Genomic DNA, 18,139 nt, shown 5'->3' on the forward strand with positions numbered 1-18,139 from the left:
TAGAATTTAGGATTTTTTTAAAAAAATATTTTTTTTTTATTTTTTTTTAAACAAATCGCTGAGTGACACGTATCCATGGTGAGCCTCAGTAATGGATTCCATCCAAGAATCCGTTAGATGGTGGTGAAATCATTTTTTTTTTTTTTTTTTTGTGGTGCTATAATAAAAGTTTGAAAAATTGTGGTGTTATAATCCATTTTTTGTAAAATTTGTGGTGTTATTTTCAAAATTTTCCTTTATATAAAGTACTTAATAAAATTGTGGTGTTATAATTCATTTTTTGTAAAATTTGTGGTGTTATTTTCAAAATTCAGCGTGACACAAAGGTCACGGGTTCGAATCTCATCCACCTCTCCTTTTAAAGTGGAATATTAAACGCTGGTATGGTAGGGTTTATGATACATTCACACTTCATCAAGCCCAACAGGCTCTCATGTGAGGGGAGTGATAGAGTATAAAACATATTTTTGGTCCTCAACCATCAGCTTAAGATTTTGGTTGAGTTGATCTTTTAACAGTATTATTATACTATGTTATCAGTTTATCACTTATTATTAGTATAATATTCCGAGTACAAATTAATCAAGAAATGATCAATTTCATTTGTAGATGTCGTATGGTTTTTTATTAATGAATTGATTTTGTGAAAATAAGGTGGGTGGAACAGAGTTGGTAAATTACTAAATTATCTTACTTTCTTCTTTTTGATGAAGTTGAGTTTAGTATTGGTAAAGGTAAAGTTAGAGTAGGCTAGCTCTAACGCCGCCGACTTCGTGTGATCGAAAAGATCGAGTTGGTAAAGGTAAAGTTAGAGTTAGGGTTTGTTCGTTTTCTTGCGTTGGGCTTTATTCTCGTTCCTTTAATTTCCTCTGCCCATTTTCTGTTTATGTCACCATTTCGAGTTTGTCTCTTGGTTGTCTTGCCGCCGGTGATGTTAGTCCAGTTTGACCTTCACGGTAAAGGCGGTAATCGGAGGCTGGTGACTGTTGGTTGGTTTCTTGCTTATTTTATGGCTTTTTTTGGTTTAATTTTAGTTTTCCTTGCTTCTATGGGTCTTTGCTATGAGTTTGATGCTATGAGATGCGGTTCTCTTTGTTCTAATTGGGGTTTGTCAAGTTTAATTGTGGGTTTAAAGGGGTGTGTCCTGCTCCTATTTAGAATTTTGGTTATGCGAGGTTTGGTTTTGTGGAGAATTTGCCATTGTTATGGTATGGTTTGGTTCATATGGTTGGTTAGGGTTTGTTGTTTGTTTGTTGTTTCCTCTTTCGATTTTCTCAATCGAAAGAGTTTCAAAAGGTTGTCCCTTGATGTCCTTTGTTTCAGCTTAGTAGTGGATTTTCAATCTATTACTTTGAAAAATGCCTATCTTAACATTGCTCCCCAAAATGAAATGTTTGGGGGCCTCCGAAAGGTTATTTTGGAGGTTTATAGTATGTCAATGGTCTCTTTCCTTGAGAAAGGATCAATGGTACCCACAGTTAAGGGTATCGAATCACTTGTAAGGGTGATTCAATGTGTGTTGTTACGCCCTAATCGCTATGTTTTCCTACCCCATTTACTTATTGATATAGGCTCTCGGTGTCCTTTTCAACTCGTTAATATGTATGCCAGAATTTGTTTGTTCGTCGTCCTCCAATGCTTTCTCCAAGTTCAAGAGAATGTGGAATACATAATCAGAAAGGTGTGTTCCTCATTGCATGCTCAAAGGATAATGGCAGAATTTTCAAACCAACAAGATCAATTGTGGAAGTACTTTAATTTAATGTATTCTCGTTGTAATAGAGGAGCTAATAGTGCTCTTAGTTTGTAATACCTTTATTTTATTTAATCCGTTGTCAAAAAAAAAAAAAAAAAAAAAGATTTACGCTTGAATTGTTAAATTAATATCGAGTACTAAAATGTAAAGGATCTCGTTTAATTAAATTTTGATAAGGGGAAAAAAAGTAGGCATTTGTTCTTTAAGAAAAGTGAGCTTTGATTGTCTTTAGGAAAAAAAAAATGTTTGGCATCTGTTGCCCCTTTGCCTTGCATTTTGAAAACACTTTTTATTACTTTTTGGTATTAGGGGATTTAGAAGAACAAACACAGTGCAATATCTTTTTGGAAAATTTATAAATAATAATCTCGACTGTGCTCCATTTTCTTTTAATAATCCCAACTTTAGGGGTTGTTTACTTTCTTCAATCCCTTTAACCTATTACCGGTTGAAAAGGTTATGTTCTTTTTTTTTCATAAATGTCACGTGTCTAGACCTAATTAGCCTATAATAATAATAATAATAATAATAATAATAATAATAATAATAATAATAATAATAATAATAATAATAATAATAAACCAGCCCCTCACCCCTTCCCTGACCACCCAGGTGGAGGGGGTTGTCGGAATTAGACAGGGAAGAGAAAGGAGGCCGGAAACCAGCGGAGAAGGAGGCGAAAACGGTTGGGGATGAGGGAGCGGTGGTCGGAAATCCCACCCGGCCTCCACTACCCCTTTACGGTTGTCACAACAACCAAATCACACCCCTCAAAATCTGGCCCCCATATCCCTCTCGTAGCTAGTCGGTTTCCCCCTCCCTCGCGCCGATGATGTAACCCACCACCCTCCTTTCGTAACACCAGCGAATCGCCAATTTCTCCTCCAATTGATTCACCTTAGCTTCAAAAAATCCTCAACAAAGCCTAAAGCTGCTCAACCGAATTCTCAACCTCCTCCTTCTCGATCAAAAGTGCAGCATCTTTCTCTTTCAACTTTAAATTCTCGGTCGAGATGTTTCGATGGTGGGGGAGGGGTTTCGTGGGCTTTTGGAGCGACAGGGGAGGATTTTAGTGGTTGTTTGGAGGAAAGAAAAGGGGTTTACGGGAAGGGAGGAGGTGGCGGCTGGGCGGCGGGAGGGTTAGGGTGGGTTCGCCGGTGGGGTAAGAAGGATTGAAGGAGGTTGCGGCTGATGTTAGGGATTCCGGTGGGCGGTGGTGGAGGAGCTGAGTGGGGGTTTCAATTTTTTTAAAAAAGTTTTTTTCTTTTTATTTTTTTCTTTATTTGGATCAATCACAATGTGACACGTGTCACATGACTTATGATAACAGGTTATTGACTTTAGTTAACCGGTTTGGGATTGAAGAAAATAAACAGCCCCCAAAGTTGGTATTTTTAAAAGAAAATGGAGCAACGTTGGGATTATTATTTACAAATTTTCGAATCTTTTGATACCATTACCCATTCTACAAACACTAACTTTTTATTAGAATAGGCTGTATAATACATCCATTTAAATAAAATTATCCTAAAGTGAATAAACGTTACTCCAATATATATATATTTATAAAAGTTACTCCAATACAATTACAAGTTCGTTATTTATATTTTATTGATAAAGTTACGCTTTTTAACTGACTGAAAATCAAATTTGGTGATTGAAAATAGTTATATACTTATATAACCCTTATAAAACTTATCTGGTTGACTATTTACATACATTAAAATTGTTTCAAGGTTAAAGTTACCCTTACAAAAAAAATAAAAGGTACGTAACTTAAATTGTCTAAAAGTTATCCTTATACGGTTCAATCTACACTAATCTTATTGTAAATCGGGTGTTCACAAAAACTAATATCCCCCTCCCCTCAATTTAATTTTTTTTGATATTTTTCACTATCTCTCTTCCCTGAAATAACCCACTAATGCTTTTTTATTCTATTTTTTAAATATTCAACCTAGCCCACTTGAATAATAATTTAATGCACTTAATTTTTTTTTTCTTCTAAACTCTATAAAAGTCAAAATGGAACACTTAGTAATATAATTAAAGGGAGTAACCCTTAACTTTCCCTCATTTAAAATGTGTCATGTAACTCATGTTAATTTAATGTTACGCAATTCACACCTCTATTTAATTAGGCTATGTTTAATTCATCTTATTTTTACTTATTTTAGATCACATCAGAAAATAAAAATAAAATAAAAAAAAAGTTTTGATATACTTTATTGTTTTATATATGTGTGGTTTTTAATCTCTAAGTATCTTTAATTTTATGATTAAAAAATTTATAAAAATTAAATATTAATAATACACATTATTACGAATCTAACAAAAACCAATTTGATATATTTTTAACTTTATAGATTATCGTACACATAAGGTTAAAGTTTGGTAGACAATTAGATCAGATAATACTTGATCTAGTCAGAAAAGCTCTTATTGACTATTCCCTATGTCGTAGAATAATTGTCTCAAACATTCTTTGCACACATGCCAATGCACTAGCTTAGTTTGACCTTAATTATGTTTGTATGATTAGATATTAATGAAAAATTTAATTATAAAAATATATTACGAAACTCTATATTAATACCTATCTAACAATAAACTTTTTATTTTATGGTAAAATATGTTTTTATTATACTAGTAAAAAAAAGTATAGTCAAAGTTAATATATAAATAGTGAAAAAGTCCAATTTGTCAATTATCAGGGACGGAGGGAGTATCATACTCCGTATATGATAACTCATCTTAAGAAAAAAAAAATCATATCGAAAGGTTATTAGTTTTCTTTGATTATATGCTTTTAGAATTCCAATATTTCATGATCGTTATTTATTGATATTAGAGATATTGATGATTATAAAATTTATGAATTAACACACAATGTGTATAAAAATAAGGAAAAATGAAAAAGAAAAATCCAACCTTTGGACGGTCTGACAATAAAAATCCAACATTTCATTAATCTCATAAAAATCCAACCTTTATACCCCACCTTCTTTGAGAGATCTATTTGACCTTGAACCGGTTAAACAGGTTAGTATTTTTTTTTCCTTTTTTTTCTTTCTCCTTTCTCCTTCCTCCTTCATCCTACCTTTCTCTTTCCTTCTCCTCCATATTTTCCGATCACCAACCACAACCACCCAACCATGACCACCCACATCACGACCACCCAGAACCCACACCTTAACCCCCCCCCCCCAAAAAAAAAAAAAAATCGAGCCACCCTAACCCCTCCCCCATGAAAACTGACCACCCCAACCCCCTCTCCCATGAAAACCGACCACCCCAACCCCCTCTCCCATGAAAAACCGACCACCCTAACCCCCTCCCCTACAAAATCCGACCATCCCCTCTCCGTCCCTTGCAAAATTCGACTACCCCCTCTCCTATGAATTAATTTGTGTAAAATTTTTTTTTGTTGTTGAAATTGGATTAAAACCCATGTAAATAGCTAATTTTGGGTGTTACGGGTTTCAGCAAAAGGGAATGGGATGGGTTACGGTTTTCAGGCGGAATGGGGGATGCGATTTCAGGTGGTGGTCGAGGTGGAGAAAGAGTCGGGACAGGGTAGGGGTTGGGGGTCGGTTTAGGGTCGAGATGGAGAAAGGGTCGGGACAGGGTAGGAATTAGGGTCGGTTTAGGGTCGCCGGCGATTGGGATTTGACGGTGGGTGAGATGGGTGGCTAGCGTTGCGCGCAGAGGAAGGGGAGTTGCACGCCGGGGAGGGAGGGGAGGTTGCGCGTAGGGGAGGGAGGGGGGCAGGGAGTGGTGGCAGGGGAAGGTGGCGGTGGTGGTGGAAAAGGGGATCTGAATTTTTTTTTTGTTTTTTTTATTTTTGTTTTAATTTTTTTAATAATTAAAAAAAACAATTGACCTATTAGTAGCTGACACGTGGCATATAGCTTACAAAAATCGGTCATCAACAGGTAATGGATCTTTAGATGAAGGTGAGGTATAAAGGTTGGATTTTTCTGAGATCAAACGAAGGTTGGATTTTTATTGTCATACCACGCAAAGGTTGGATTTTTAATTACCATTTTTCCTAAAAATAAATAGCTTTGATTGTATCGTACACCCGTTTTTTTAACAATGACTATATTATGCATTTTATAAGACCAAATGTATACAGACATTGTCATCCTCTGATAGGCGTGTCGCGTACCTAACAAAAATAAACCTAACTAGACCACTACTATGTAGACGGGCAAGCAAGGGTCGGATCCCAAGAGACTATGTTTCAACCAATTAAATAGACTCAAGCAATTACCAAGCAAGTAACCAATTCAAATCAATGAGAATCAATATCTAAAGGACTAATCAAAACGATTAATCTAAATAAAATGACAAATTAATGCTAAAACATCCAAGATCAAGCTTCACCATGAATACAATTAATGCAATAGTCATTCTACCCCTAACACATAATTCAATTGAATTAAGAGGAAAAGTAATCCATGAATAATACCAATGGTCTCTCTCGAGTTATCAATGGCTTCTCTAATCACAATCAAGCCTACTTCCGTGGAATCATGTAAATTAGAGACCTTAAGCACATTACTCTAACTTCCTAATCATCCATTCAACTACTCCCGTGATGAACTTCAAACCCTTAATTGATTTATTCAAATCCGTTAAAACCCAACTCCCGTTGCGATTAAAACAAAGGATTAATAACAATACCAATTATCCCTAATCTAGTATTGGCATAAGCATAATCAATTAAGCATATCAATTAAGCATATCAATTACAATTATTATTAGAGAATTTAAAGAATTAAATCATGCATTAATCATATTCGGGATCCGCTAGATCTTGGAATAAAGAAACTACTCACACATATTAACGAAAGCAAAAGCAATATTCAATGAAGAAAACATGATTAATAAGCAATTAAAAGTAAAAGAAGAATTAAAGATGAATACCAATTGCTTGAATGAAGAAAAGTACCAATTGTTGATGAGTAAAGATTAAAACTTGAAAGTAGAATGTAATCTAGATCTAGAGAGAATATTAGGGTTCTAATAGTGTTTAAAAGCTGCTAAGATAATGATTCAATAAGTTTTATCGGCTTTACAAAGGGGTATTTATATCCCTTAAAATAAGAAAACCCGGAAAAACTGAAAATAGGATCCGCGAAACTCCGCCCGGTCAGACCGGGCAAAGCCGCCCGGTCGGGCGCGACCAACACTTTGGCTTTAAATACGATATCCTGTTCGCCCGGTCTGCCAGGGCAATGCCGCCCGGTCCGGGCGGACGGGGGCTGAACTTCTTCGCTTCTTTTCTTCTTTGCCCTGGCTGCCAGGGCAATGTTGCCCTCCAGGGCGGACACGGGAAAAATCTCTTCCATCCTACTAAGCTCTCGTGGCAATCCAAAATGTGTCCAAATCATCCGAAAATCTTCATATGCCTGTAAAATCAATCAAATAGACCAAGCCACACTAGAGAAGAGGATATTAGCGAGAAATAGCTCCGTAGAGCTTAGAAATCACACAGAAATAGCTATAAACCGAGGGTAAAATGTGGTATAGAATGTGTACATCATCCTCAGACCCTATTTTTTTTGTTTTTTTAGCTAAGTTGAATTAACTTAAATAGAAGTTATAACATAATCAATTGAATTGAACTGAAAATAAGTCTATAAGTAAACAGTACAAGGGTTTACCCTTTTGCCTCTCTTGATACAAAAATGAAGAATAAGGATCTAATTTTGGAGGATTCTGTGAGTTTTGAAAGAAAGATAAATAAAGATATGATCCAGGATCAAGGTCTAAGAATTAGGCTAATATAATCAAACACCAAATAGAATTATCTAGCAAAATAATTGATTCACTAGTCACTACACAATGTCTAGAGAACATGTCTAGAGAAACAAGGATTTCAATCCATTAATCACAAATTTTTATAAAGATGTTTTACCACAAATAAAAGATCATAAAAAACTCAACAAGGAGAAAAACTCTCATATTTTCAATTATCAACAAAGTCTTAGTTTTACAACATAAAATAATTCTTTTAATAAGGAGGCATTAATACATGAATTAAAACCCTAAACTTCATTAAATTTAAGGGTCTGTTCTCATAGACTGAACTCAGCTGAAGTGAATTGAACTGAAATGAATATTTTATAATAGAATGAAATTAGGAACTGAACTGAACTGAACTGAAAATAAACGTATTAGAACAAGCCCTAAACCATACAAAATAAAAGATTAGGATTAATTACAAGGTAATAATCTAAATCTTCTTTTGTAGATAGTAATTTTTATTATTATTATTAATTTAGATATGTTGGGTTGTAGTTTTTTTTGTTTTTTGTTTTTTTTTTTTTTTTTTTTTTTTTTTTAGGAAATTGGGTTGCAGTCTTAAAGAGAAGACTGAATTAACTTTTTGTATCTTTTCTTTTTTTAATAAAAGTTAACAGAGTTTTTAACCTAAAAAAAAAAAATTAAAAAAAACTAGTAGAGAGCCTAGACTCTAGAGATCTAAAGCTGAAAAAGTTGGTAACAAAATACAAAAAAAGGGACAAACAGGAGAACAAATGCCAAAGATTAAGGGGCAAGAAATGGTTAAAAAAAGGAAAGCACAATCAACATAAGTGAAGTGAAGGGGTCGCAAAAAAGGCAGATTAATATTGCAGGAATAAAAGGTGCTGTTTGGCTGTCACCAACTACAACTACTGTATTTCATTTTAGTATCCATTTATTTATTTTTAGTAGAAAAAAAAAGGGGGGGTTAAGACTTAAGAGAGCGTGGGAAACATCAAGGATAATGTGAGATGATTTACTAAAATATTAGGAATTTTAATTAATTGAATAATGAAGGGTGGAGTGTGGTGTGGTGGGGTGCGAATCTAGGGAGGTAATAATGAGCAACTTAGAAGTGAGTAAGAAGATCTAACTTGGCTTCGGCTTTCTTGATTCACTTTGTCCCCCTTTCTTCACTACACTTTTCGCCCACCCTCCCCCCCTCCCTCTTGCCCCTCTCCTTTTTTTCTTTTTCTTTTGTTGTCTACTTTTAATTTAATCAAAGGTTTCGCCCAAAAAAAAAAAAAAATTAATCAAAGGTTTGTAGAATTTTATTGGGTTTCTTCTCTATTGCATAATCATTTATACGAGTATACATTATTTACTATTGGTTTAGCCGGCGCACGGGACTAACCCAGACCGATATAGGGGTGGTACACTATATACACTACATATAAGAGTTAGGGTCTGTTTATATTTACTTAAATGAGCTAAACTAAACTGATTGGAACTGAATTGAACTGAGCTGATTGGAGCTGAACTGAATTGAATAGAGCTGAAATGAATAGTTTAGAGAGAAGGAAATTAGGAGCTGAACTAAACGGAATTGATTGGAGCTGAACTGAGCTGATTGGAGTTGGACTGAATTGAAATGAAATTAAGATGAAGTGAAAAATCCCTTAGTTAGATAGTTTGGTGGGTGGCGGGTCGTTTTTTACAAAAAAAAACTTTAAAAGGAGTCTGATAGATGAACTGTGTGATGATTTGACAATTTTTTTACTATATTTGGAGGGGTCTGCTTGCATAGTAAGACCACTTGTTTAGATATGAAGGGCATTTCATGTCATTAAACATGATTTTGGAATTTGAATTGATAAATATGATTGAGTCAGTGACCTAAACTGACAAATCAGTGAGTCAAGCACAATCCAATTTGTTAGGCGTCTTTTAGCTCACCCACTATTGATCATTACTACTTACAAGTAGTAATAAATGGAGATTAAGGCCCTGTTTGGGAGAAAGCTTAAAGTTGAAAGCTGAAGCTGATTGAGTTAGCTGATTTTGACTAGCTGATTTTATTAACTGATTTGACTAACTTATTGTATTAACTGATTATATAAAAGTGTTTGGTAAATAGCTGATAGCTTAAAGGTGATTGAGTATGTGAAATGACCAATAAGCTAATTGTGGGGTAGGTAGTTTAGACAGATTTTAAATTAAATGAGGTTATAAGTGTCATTTCACAATAATTAATGAATAAGCTAATTGAAAAAGCTCCTAAAATGAGCTTTTTCAAAAAGAGCTTATTTAGTGGAATAAGCTCTTTCAATAAGCTTACTACAAAACACTTGTATTAGCTTGTTTGACTAGTCAATCAGCTAAAATTAGTCAAATAAGCTAATATACCCCCAATAAGCTAACTACCAAACAGGGCCTAAGTTAATTTCTCTTTGTGAATTTGTTTGTTTACAAAGTATTTCTTCAACATTCACCCCAATTTGGTTTGTCTGCTGAGACCATATTGAATGTATGTCTAAACTTTTATTAGGTTTTTCATTGATCACTAAAAGTTATCAAAAGGTAGTTTTTCTTCCTTTTTTTTCATGAGCTTGAATAAATAACACTAAATCACACGTTATTAAAGAAGGTAAACTACTATTAGTCGTGGTCGCAAGGATATGTTCCTTGTCTACTCGTTCCCTCTTAATTTTAATTTGGCCTTACTAATTTAGTGAATACTATCCATTGTCCATCTGAGATTAACTGTGACAATTTCATTCCTTAACATCCTAACCAAAGAAACAAAATCCGTGTAAATTGTATTACCTTGTAATCGAAGACCTTTAAGTAAGATAGACATTCATCTTTGTATGTAAGGCCGACTGAGCAAAGACGTGGGTCGCCTCCCCCCAACCTTCCTTAAATACCAATCTCCATGGTTTCTAGCACCACCCCATCCCGAACAGTGTTGTAGGGAATATTTCAAGCAGTACCCCACACTTGAACCCCACTGTGATCATACACTTAAGCATGGTGGCGTCCAAAGGGAAAGAAGATAGAGCAAAAGAGTCGCCAACAAGTTTTAGGAACTTGTAAACCGTTCACGAGGTGATGGTTACACCCCTTAACGATCCAGGAGATCATCAACTCCAATAGGCCTGGAACCATGACTGGAAGTTCGGGGATGAAGGTACAAATCCAACCTAAAAGAGATTGAACCTGCCCTAATAATAGGCCTCTACTTTATTCTGATCGTATTCATGTACGCTTTCTGACTAACATGCAATCATTAATTAATTAATTAGGTTTACCCTAAACCTGTTTAATCTATGTTGGTTGAATATTAATGCACAAATAAATCTATTATTGACGATCACTTGAATTATAATCATATTAACCCTAAACAAGATTATTAATTATCTTATTAAGCGTGATTACAAGTACAAATTCCCTTTAAACATGCATAATAAGGCGTGATCAAGCAATAACAATAAATAATAATATCAAACAACATAATAATAAATTATAACAATTATAACCAAAATCATAATTATTATAATAATCATGTTAAAGCATAATAATAGCAAGATCCTAGGCATAATACTAACAAGATTAATAACAAACTCTAGCATGTCACTAAACAATAAAAATCAAAGCTTTAACCCTAACATGATACTAACATGAATATTAGGAAAATAATAGGATGCATCACAAGAATCACAATTGTCATATTTGATATTAGAAATTATAGTTGTTACCCTAAACATGGTTCTAGGAAAATCAAAACGACCTAACATAACACTAGGAATCATAATAATAACCTATACATGATACTAGGAATCATAATATCAATAAATCAATTAAAGCACTTACTTGGATGCCTCGTATCTCTTTCTAATAACAAAATACACGCGTTAGTAACTTCAAGGAAAATAATAATCAAACAATTAAATTAAATAATTGAAATAGAGATTTGGGACCAAACCCTCAGAAATATCAAACCTTTCATGTCTAGGGCGAAAGTAACTTCGAACTATGTTAGGTGTGTCTAGTGATAATGTATGAGGAATTGTGTTTGTAAAAGGGTTGGTTTAGAAAGAGAGAAAGAATCAAGAAATTCTTGATGAGAGTTGATGAGAAGAATTGATGATTGAAAACGGAGATTTAGGAGGCTATTTATAGAGAAAATCAGCCGGATGGATAGAAAAACGAATCAGAGTTTCGAAAAGAATAAAACACAATCACAACGTCAAACACGCGCGTGGCGCCAAACGCTGGACTCTAGCGCCAGACGCCAGGAGTGGCGCTAGACGCTAGACTTTGGCGCAAGACGCTAGGCGTGGCACCAGGCGCTGGAAAACGATTTTTGCGGATTTTGTTTTTATCATATCTTTTGATCCTGAAGTCCAAATAAGACAAATAATATGTAGTTGGAAAGCTCTTGAAGTCTAATTTCCAACCCAATTAAAATCCAATTAAAATCTTTTGTAGATAAAAAGATATGGCCAAAATAGTGGAAAGGTGTCAGTTTTGGATAGAGTTTCATGTCTCATTCATATCTTTTTTGTTATAGCTCGGATTTAATATTATAATATATCATTGGAAAGATAATTTCAAGATCTATCCAACCATATAAGATTTGGATAAAGATTGTGAGGAACGAAAATAAAATCTGAATATATTTCACTTGGTACAAAACAAGGATTCTAAAAAAGAGTAGTTTTATTCAATTTCAGACTCTTTGAAACATAATTATCAATCCTAACTCCATTAGGATTTAAGAGAACATTCTAAAATATTCTAGAAGACTATAATCAATCCTAATAGATTTAGGAATGATAATTAATAATAGGCCATCCTCTAGATCATTGGGCCGCACATAAAAACCAAACCGGACCCAGTTTAGTATTTTGGCCATAACTTTCTCATCATTCATCGGAATTGGGCTTATAATATATCGTTGGACAGGTATTTTCAAGCCCCATCCAACTACACCATTATTGGACCCATATCATGGACCAAACTAAACTTGATTGACTGTTTTCTTAAAATAGGTTTTCAAAAACAGAGAGAAAGAAAAGAAATAAAAATTATCCGCAACACTAGACTTTCCACACTTTCACTTCATTCGATTATGATTCGGCGTGAAAGGTACTCATCACTGGGTTTGGTTTTTGAGAGACACAAATGGGTGTCTACAAATGTGTATGTTTATCACGAGACATCTATTAATATTGGCATTGTAAAAGTACCAATCCCGCCACCATTATGGTAATATATCTTTTAGGAATGATATTATTTTTTATCTTATGATTGTAGATTTGTATAATTACTATAACTATTAATGAATATTAATCAAATTAAATCATACTATTAGCTCTTTAGCCTAAATATGTCAAAATATCTATCAGTAAAATAAAGAAGCCATTGAGACAATTATAACAAGATCCATGTGACTATATTATGTCATATAACTATAAATATAAAAAATATAGTCAAAGTAAAATTTATGAAGAGTGTTGAGTTATAAAAGTCAAAACGTGTCAACTAAAAACAAGTGGAAATTTTATAGTACTACCAGTGTCAATTTAGTGATCATTTGGTTCATATAAGAAGTAGAAGTTCCCATGAATTTCAATTTTATGAGAATTAATAAATTCAATTCCATAATAAAAATCATTGGAATTTTCTAGATTTATTTAATTAACAATGACGGAAGTAATTTCCATTGGAATTTTAACTCACCTTAGGGGGATTAGTAAGTAAAAACCTAAATTTTGTGGAAAGTGTATATTCCTAAGAAATTCCACCTTCCCTATGTTTGTTTTTTTTTTACACATACTCCATCCATTTTATAATAATTGCAACACTTCCTTATTTGGTAAGAACCCATAACCATAACTATTTTATCACTCGTATTTTTCACTCCTACAACCCTACTTACACTACTTTATTTATTTATATTATTTTTCTTAAATACTAACAATCAAATATATCCATACTAACTATATTTTATTTTTAAAAAATTCTTTCGTTAGTCCCCAAAAAATTCTTCTTTTAGTCCCCAACCTATTCCTAAAACTTTGTGCTAACCCTATTATTGCAATTTTTACAAAACAGAAGAAGTAATTGATATACTCTATCCGTTTTGAAATAACCATAACACTTTTCCTTTTAGATTAGTTTAATAATAATTGCAACTCTTCTTTATTTAGGGCTTGCTCTCTTCAGCTTAGTTCAGTTCAGTTCAGCTCCAATCAGTCTAGCTCCTAATTTCCTTCTCTCATAAACAATTCAGTTCAGTTTGTTTCAGTTCAATTCAGTTTCAATCAGTTTAGTTCAGTAAATCAAAACAGGCCCTTAGTAAGGCCCCACTACTATTATACTCCCTCCATTTTGAAATAATCACTATAGTAGGCTTTGCACAAAGTTTTAAAAAAAATTATATGGTAATTAAAGATCATAAGGTGAGTTTTATAATACAGAGTGTAAATTATAGGTAGTGGGGATATATTTCAATTGTTAGAGAAATAATTAAAAAATAAAGTGGTATAGTTGGGGTTAGCAATTAATATGAGAGAGAGTGTGGAGTATTATATTTTCCTCTCATATCAACCTTAGGCCCTGTTCAATTGAGCTTCTGGGCAGAGCATAGCAGAGGTCAGCAAAGCAGAGCAGAGAAGATTTCAGGATAGCTGAGCAGAGAAGATTTTGACATCATTATTATTATTATTATTATTATTATTATTATTATTATTATTATTATTATTATTATTATTATTATTATTATTATTATTATTATTATTATTATTATTATTATTATTATTATTATTATTATTATTATTATTATTATTATTATTATTATTATTATTAGTGCATACCATTGATTTAGGTGAGTGAAAACATTAATAAATGTGTACCATATTCAACATATGTTAATAGTAGAAAGATAAAAAGACAATATTTTAACATCTTTAAATTGTTACAATCGCGTATCAAAATTGGAACATAATTATATAAGAGTTTAACATCGTGGTGAGTAAATAGGGTTGTTGGGAAGAACATATCTTTTGTTTAAAACCTTGCAGAATAGAATTTTCATGCATCTTGGCTGTAGATTTTGGATGTATTTGGTGTAAGTATTAATCTTATTCCCTAAAAAAATATTAGGTATTACTATTATGCTTGATAAATACTAGAAATTGTTATTAATTTTCTTTCAAAAAAAATTGTTATTATTTTTTTTATGAAATAATTGTTATTGTTATTATTAATTATTAATTAATATTATTATTAAATAATTAATTCTTAATATTTTGAATTATTAATTATTATTATTATGAATAATACATATTAATTATTATTAATATTAGTAATTATTATTATTATTATTTTAAACACATAGATTATTATCATCAATACAATATTAATTATTATTATTATTACTAAATATTAATTATTATTATTATTGTTATTATTAATTATTATTAAAACAAGAACAGAATAGATTTGAGCAGAGCAGAGCAGATTTGATCTGAGTAGAGCAGAGCAGCTTTACTCTAAATAACAAGGCCTTAAAAAAATTATTACACTTTCCTATTAACCATTTAGTATATCTCACTAATTCTACTAACTTTATATTATGAAAATCCTATTTAACGTTCACCCAATAATTTTCCTAATTTTTTTTTCCCTTTTTTGAGCTTTTAAACTGAGCATATTTTAACATAGCAGAGTAGGTGTCAACATAGCAGAGTAATGATAGTGAGGGATAGCTCAAGTGGTTAGAGTTAAAACATAGCAAAACAATGCAGTGTGAGCAGAGCGAAGTAGCAATTATTATTATTATAGCATAGCAGCTCAAAAGAACAAGAACTAAACTGTTACGATTATTATGTACGGAGTACTCCCTTTTGCATTAAAATACCCATCAATTTACGACAACATTTGTGCAAAATTAGCTTCTCTATAGAATTCTGTTTTTTTTTTTTTAAATGTATTTTTAATATTTTATCTCTCTACTTTTTTACAAACCCCATATAAATTTATGTTTGCGATATATTTTTATTTCTTTTTATTTAAGTTTCTTAATAACCTCGAAATCAACCCAAAAAAGTCGAAGTTTTGGGGAATGGGGGGAGTATTATATACGCACTAAATGGTTTCCAAAAAGAATGAAGCAACAAATTAGAGACACCTAAATCAAGATATATAATTAGACAAGTAATCAAAGAGTATAGTGTTATTTAAAGATAATTTACTTTTACCACGTGGCACTGTATTCAACGTTATTGAGCTCTGTGACGTGCGGGTCCCACAAGCTGTCGGGTTGTCGTTTGGAGTGGAGTGTGGGGGGTCCAGTTGACATTGTGCCTTTTCACTCGTGAGACTTTACTAAACACACTCCCTTCATTTTCTCGTGATATTTTCAGCCATCACAATTTCACTAAACATGCTCCTTTTTATTTATTTATCTTTAACTTATTTTTTCAGCCATCACATATGACATGTTCTTTGTTTGAAATTATAATGTGTAAAGGAATTGTTTTTTCTCCGATTTTGAGGGAAACTAGAATTCTAAAAGTGAGAAAATACTTGGGTATTAATGTACTTATTAGTCAATGCCAAAAAACATGAAAATTGAGCAAAGACATGGTCATAAGTCATATGTTAGAAGACTTGAATCTAATTACAATTGGTTTGAAATTAACATGATGTGCGCATTATAGGTTTAGAGAATTCAAACAGCTGAATTCAAATTGTTATGTCGTGCATTTGCATGCTAAAGGAATTTAGTTGTATACAAATATGAGTAATTTATAACTCAGACTGAAATAGTCTACCTAATTAATCTATACATTTATTTAGCTAGCTAACGCAAGATATACCGAAATTGAATACATTCTCCGTAAATTAAGGCTTGTCCTCTCCAGCTTAATTTCGGTTCAATTCAATTCAGCTCCAATTAGTTCAGTTCAGTACAACTCCAATCAATTCAGTTCAACTTCAATCAGTTCAGTTTAATTCTGCTCTTAATTTTCTTCTCTCATAAACAATTCATTTCATTTCATTTCAGCTCAGCTCAACTCCAATTAGTTTTCAGTAAATCAGAACAGACCCTTAATTTTTGTATTTATATTGCTTCTAGTTTCGAATAAATTTGACATATTGGAAACGTGGGCTAAGAGCATAAGACATCCTTAGACTAAAAACTTATTGCTTAGAACAAGTTGAACAACAATTTATAAAAATAAAACTAAAGGTACATACTTAGTCAAAGGACAAACACAAAAGGATGGAGTAGTATATAAGCGGACTTGACACAACTCACTGCCATCCCTACAAAACTTTGCCAAAATTTTAAACAATATAATCTTCAAGTAATCAAATAATGAATAGGAAATTAAATTGATAAACTCCTTCTAGAACGCAAAACTACCCGACACATACCAAACTAGAGGGCAACAAAAATTTAAAATATCGGCGAAAAGAATGAAATAAAATATCGAAGGGAAATAAGAAAAATGATGGAAATGGGGTCAGATTCCCATCATTCCAAAAACCACCATGTCCACCACCATCAACCCATTCAACCCCATCTACTACCTAAACTATAACCCCAACCAAAGGTAAACCCAAATAAAGCAAACGATAGGGACTTCCGAAGGGTAAATTTGAGAAGGAAATTAATTCAAAAAATAAAAAAGGTTAAGAAAATTAGAAAAGAATGCTGAATACTTGGGGTCTCTTCTGATTTATTGAATTAAGCTGAGCTGAACTGAATTGAACTGAGCTGAACTAAATTGAATCGAACTGAGCTAAACTAAATTATTTATGAGAGAAGAAAATTAGAAACTGAACTGAATTGAACTGAACTGAGCTGAATTGAAATTAAGCTAAAGAGAACGTGTCCTTAGTTAGTATTACTGGATTATTTAGTTAATGTTATAGCGGTTATTTCGTCAATGTTTTAGAGGTTACTTGATCAGCATTACAGGGATATTCGGTCAGTATTATAGGGGTTACTTTGTCCTTTTACAAGCAACTACATGGTGTGATCAATGTGATAAGACGAAATAATAAATTTATAATTTGATTGTTTCATGTGGAAATTACTAATTTTCAACAAGTATTTGAATACCTATATACTCCTTCTATTTTGTATAAATTGTACGTTTCAATTTCCTTTTTGTATATTCCATTCAATTTACATTTCTCCCCGTAATGTAGTCTTTACGACTCACCATGGTCACTCTATTTCCTTTATAGGTCACATGCTAAAAGACAAAATAAAATGTTGAGAATAAGACAATTTTTAAGAGACAGAAAGAATACGAGCTCTAGATTCTCAACGAGAATTTCCGAGACTCTAATTGCTCGAGTCCTGAAGGACTCTAATAATCTTTGTTGGTATTATCATAATCCTAAAATACATCTTTAATAGTACCAACAAACGCAAAATATGTTGTTGGTATCAATAAAATTCTATGTTGGTATTAAAACAAACAGTCTTAGTATTATAATAAAGGTTTGTTCTCTTCAGCTTATTTTAGTTCAGTTCAGCTTCAATCAATTTAGTTCAGTTTAGTTTTTTTTTGAACTTTTTTCATTTGACAATTAAATGAAAAA

The sequence above is a fragment of the Chenopodium album genome, chromosome 3 (genome assembly GCF_948465745.1).
Source record: "Chenopodium album chromosome 3, dcCheAlbu1.1, whole genome shotgun sequence".
Lineage (NCBI taxonomy): Eukaryota > Viridiplantae > Streptophyta > Magnoliopsida > Caryophyllales > Amaranthaceae > Chenopodium > Chenopodium album.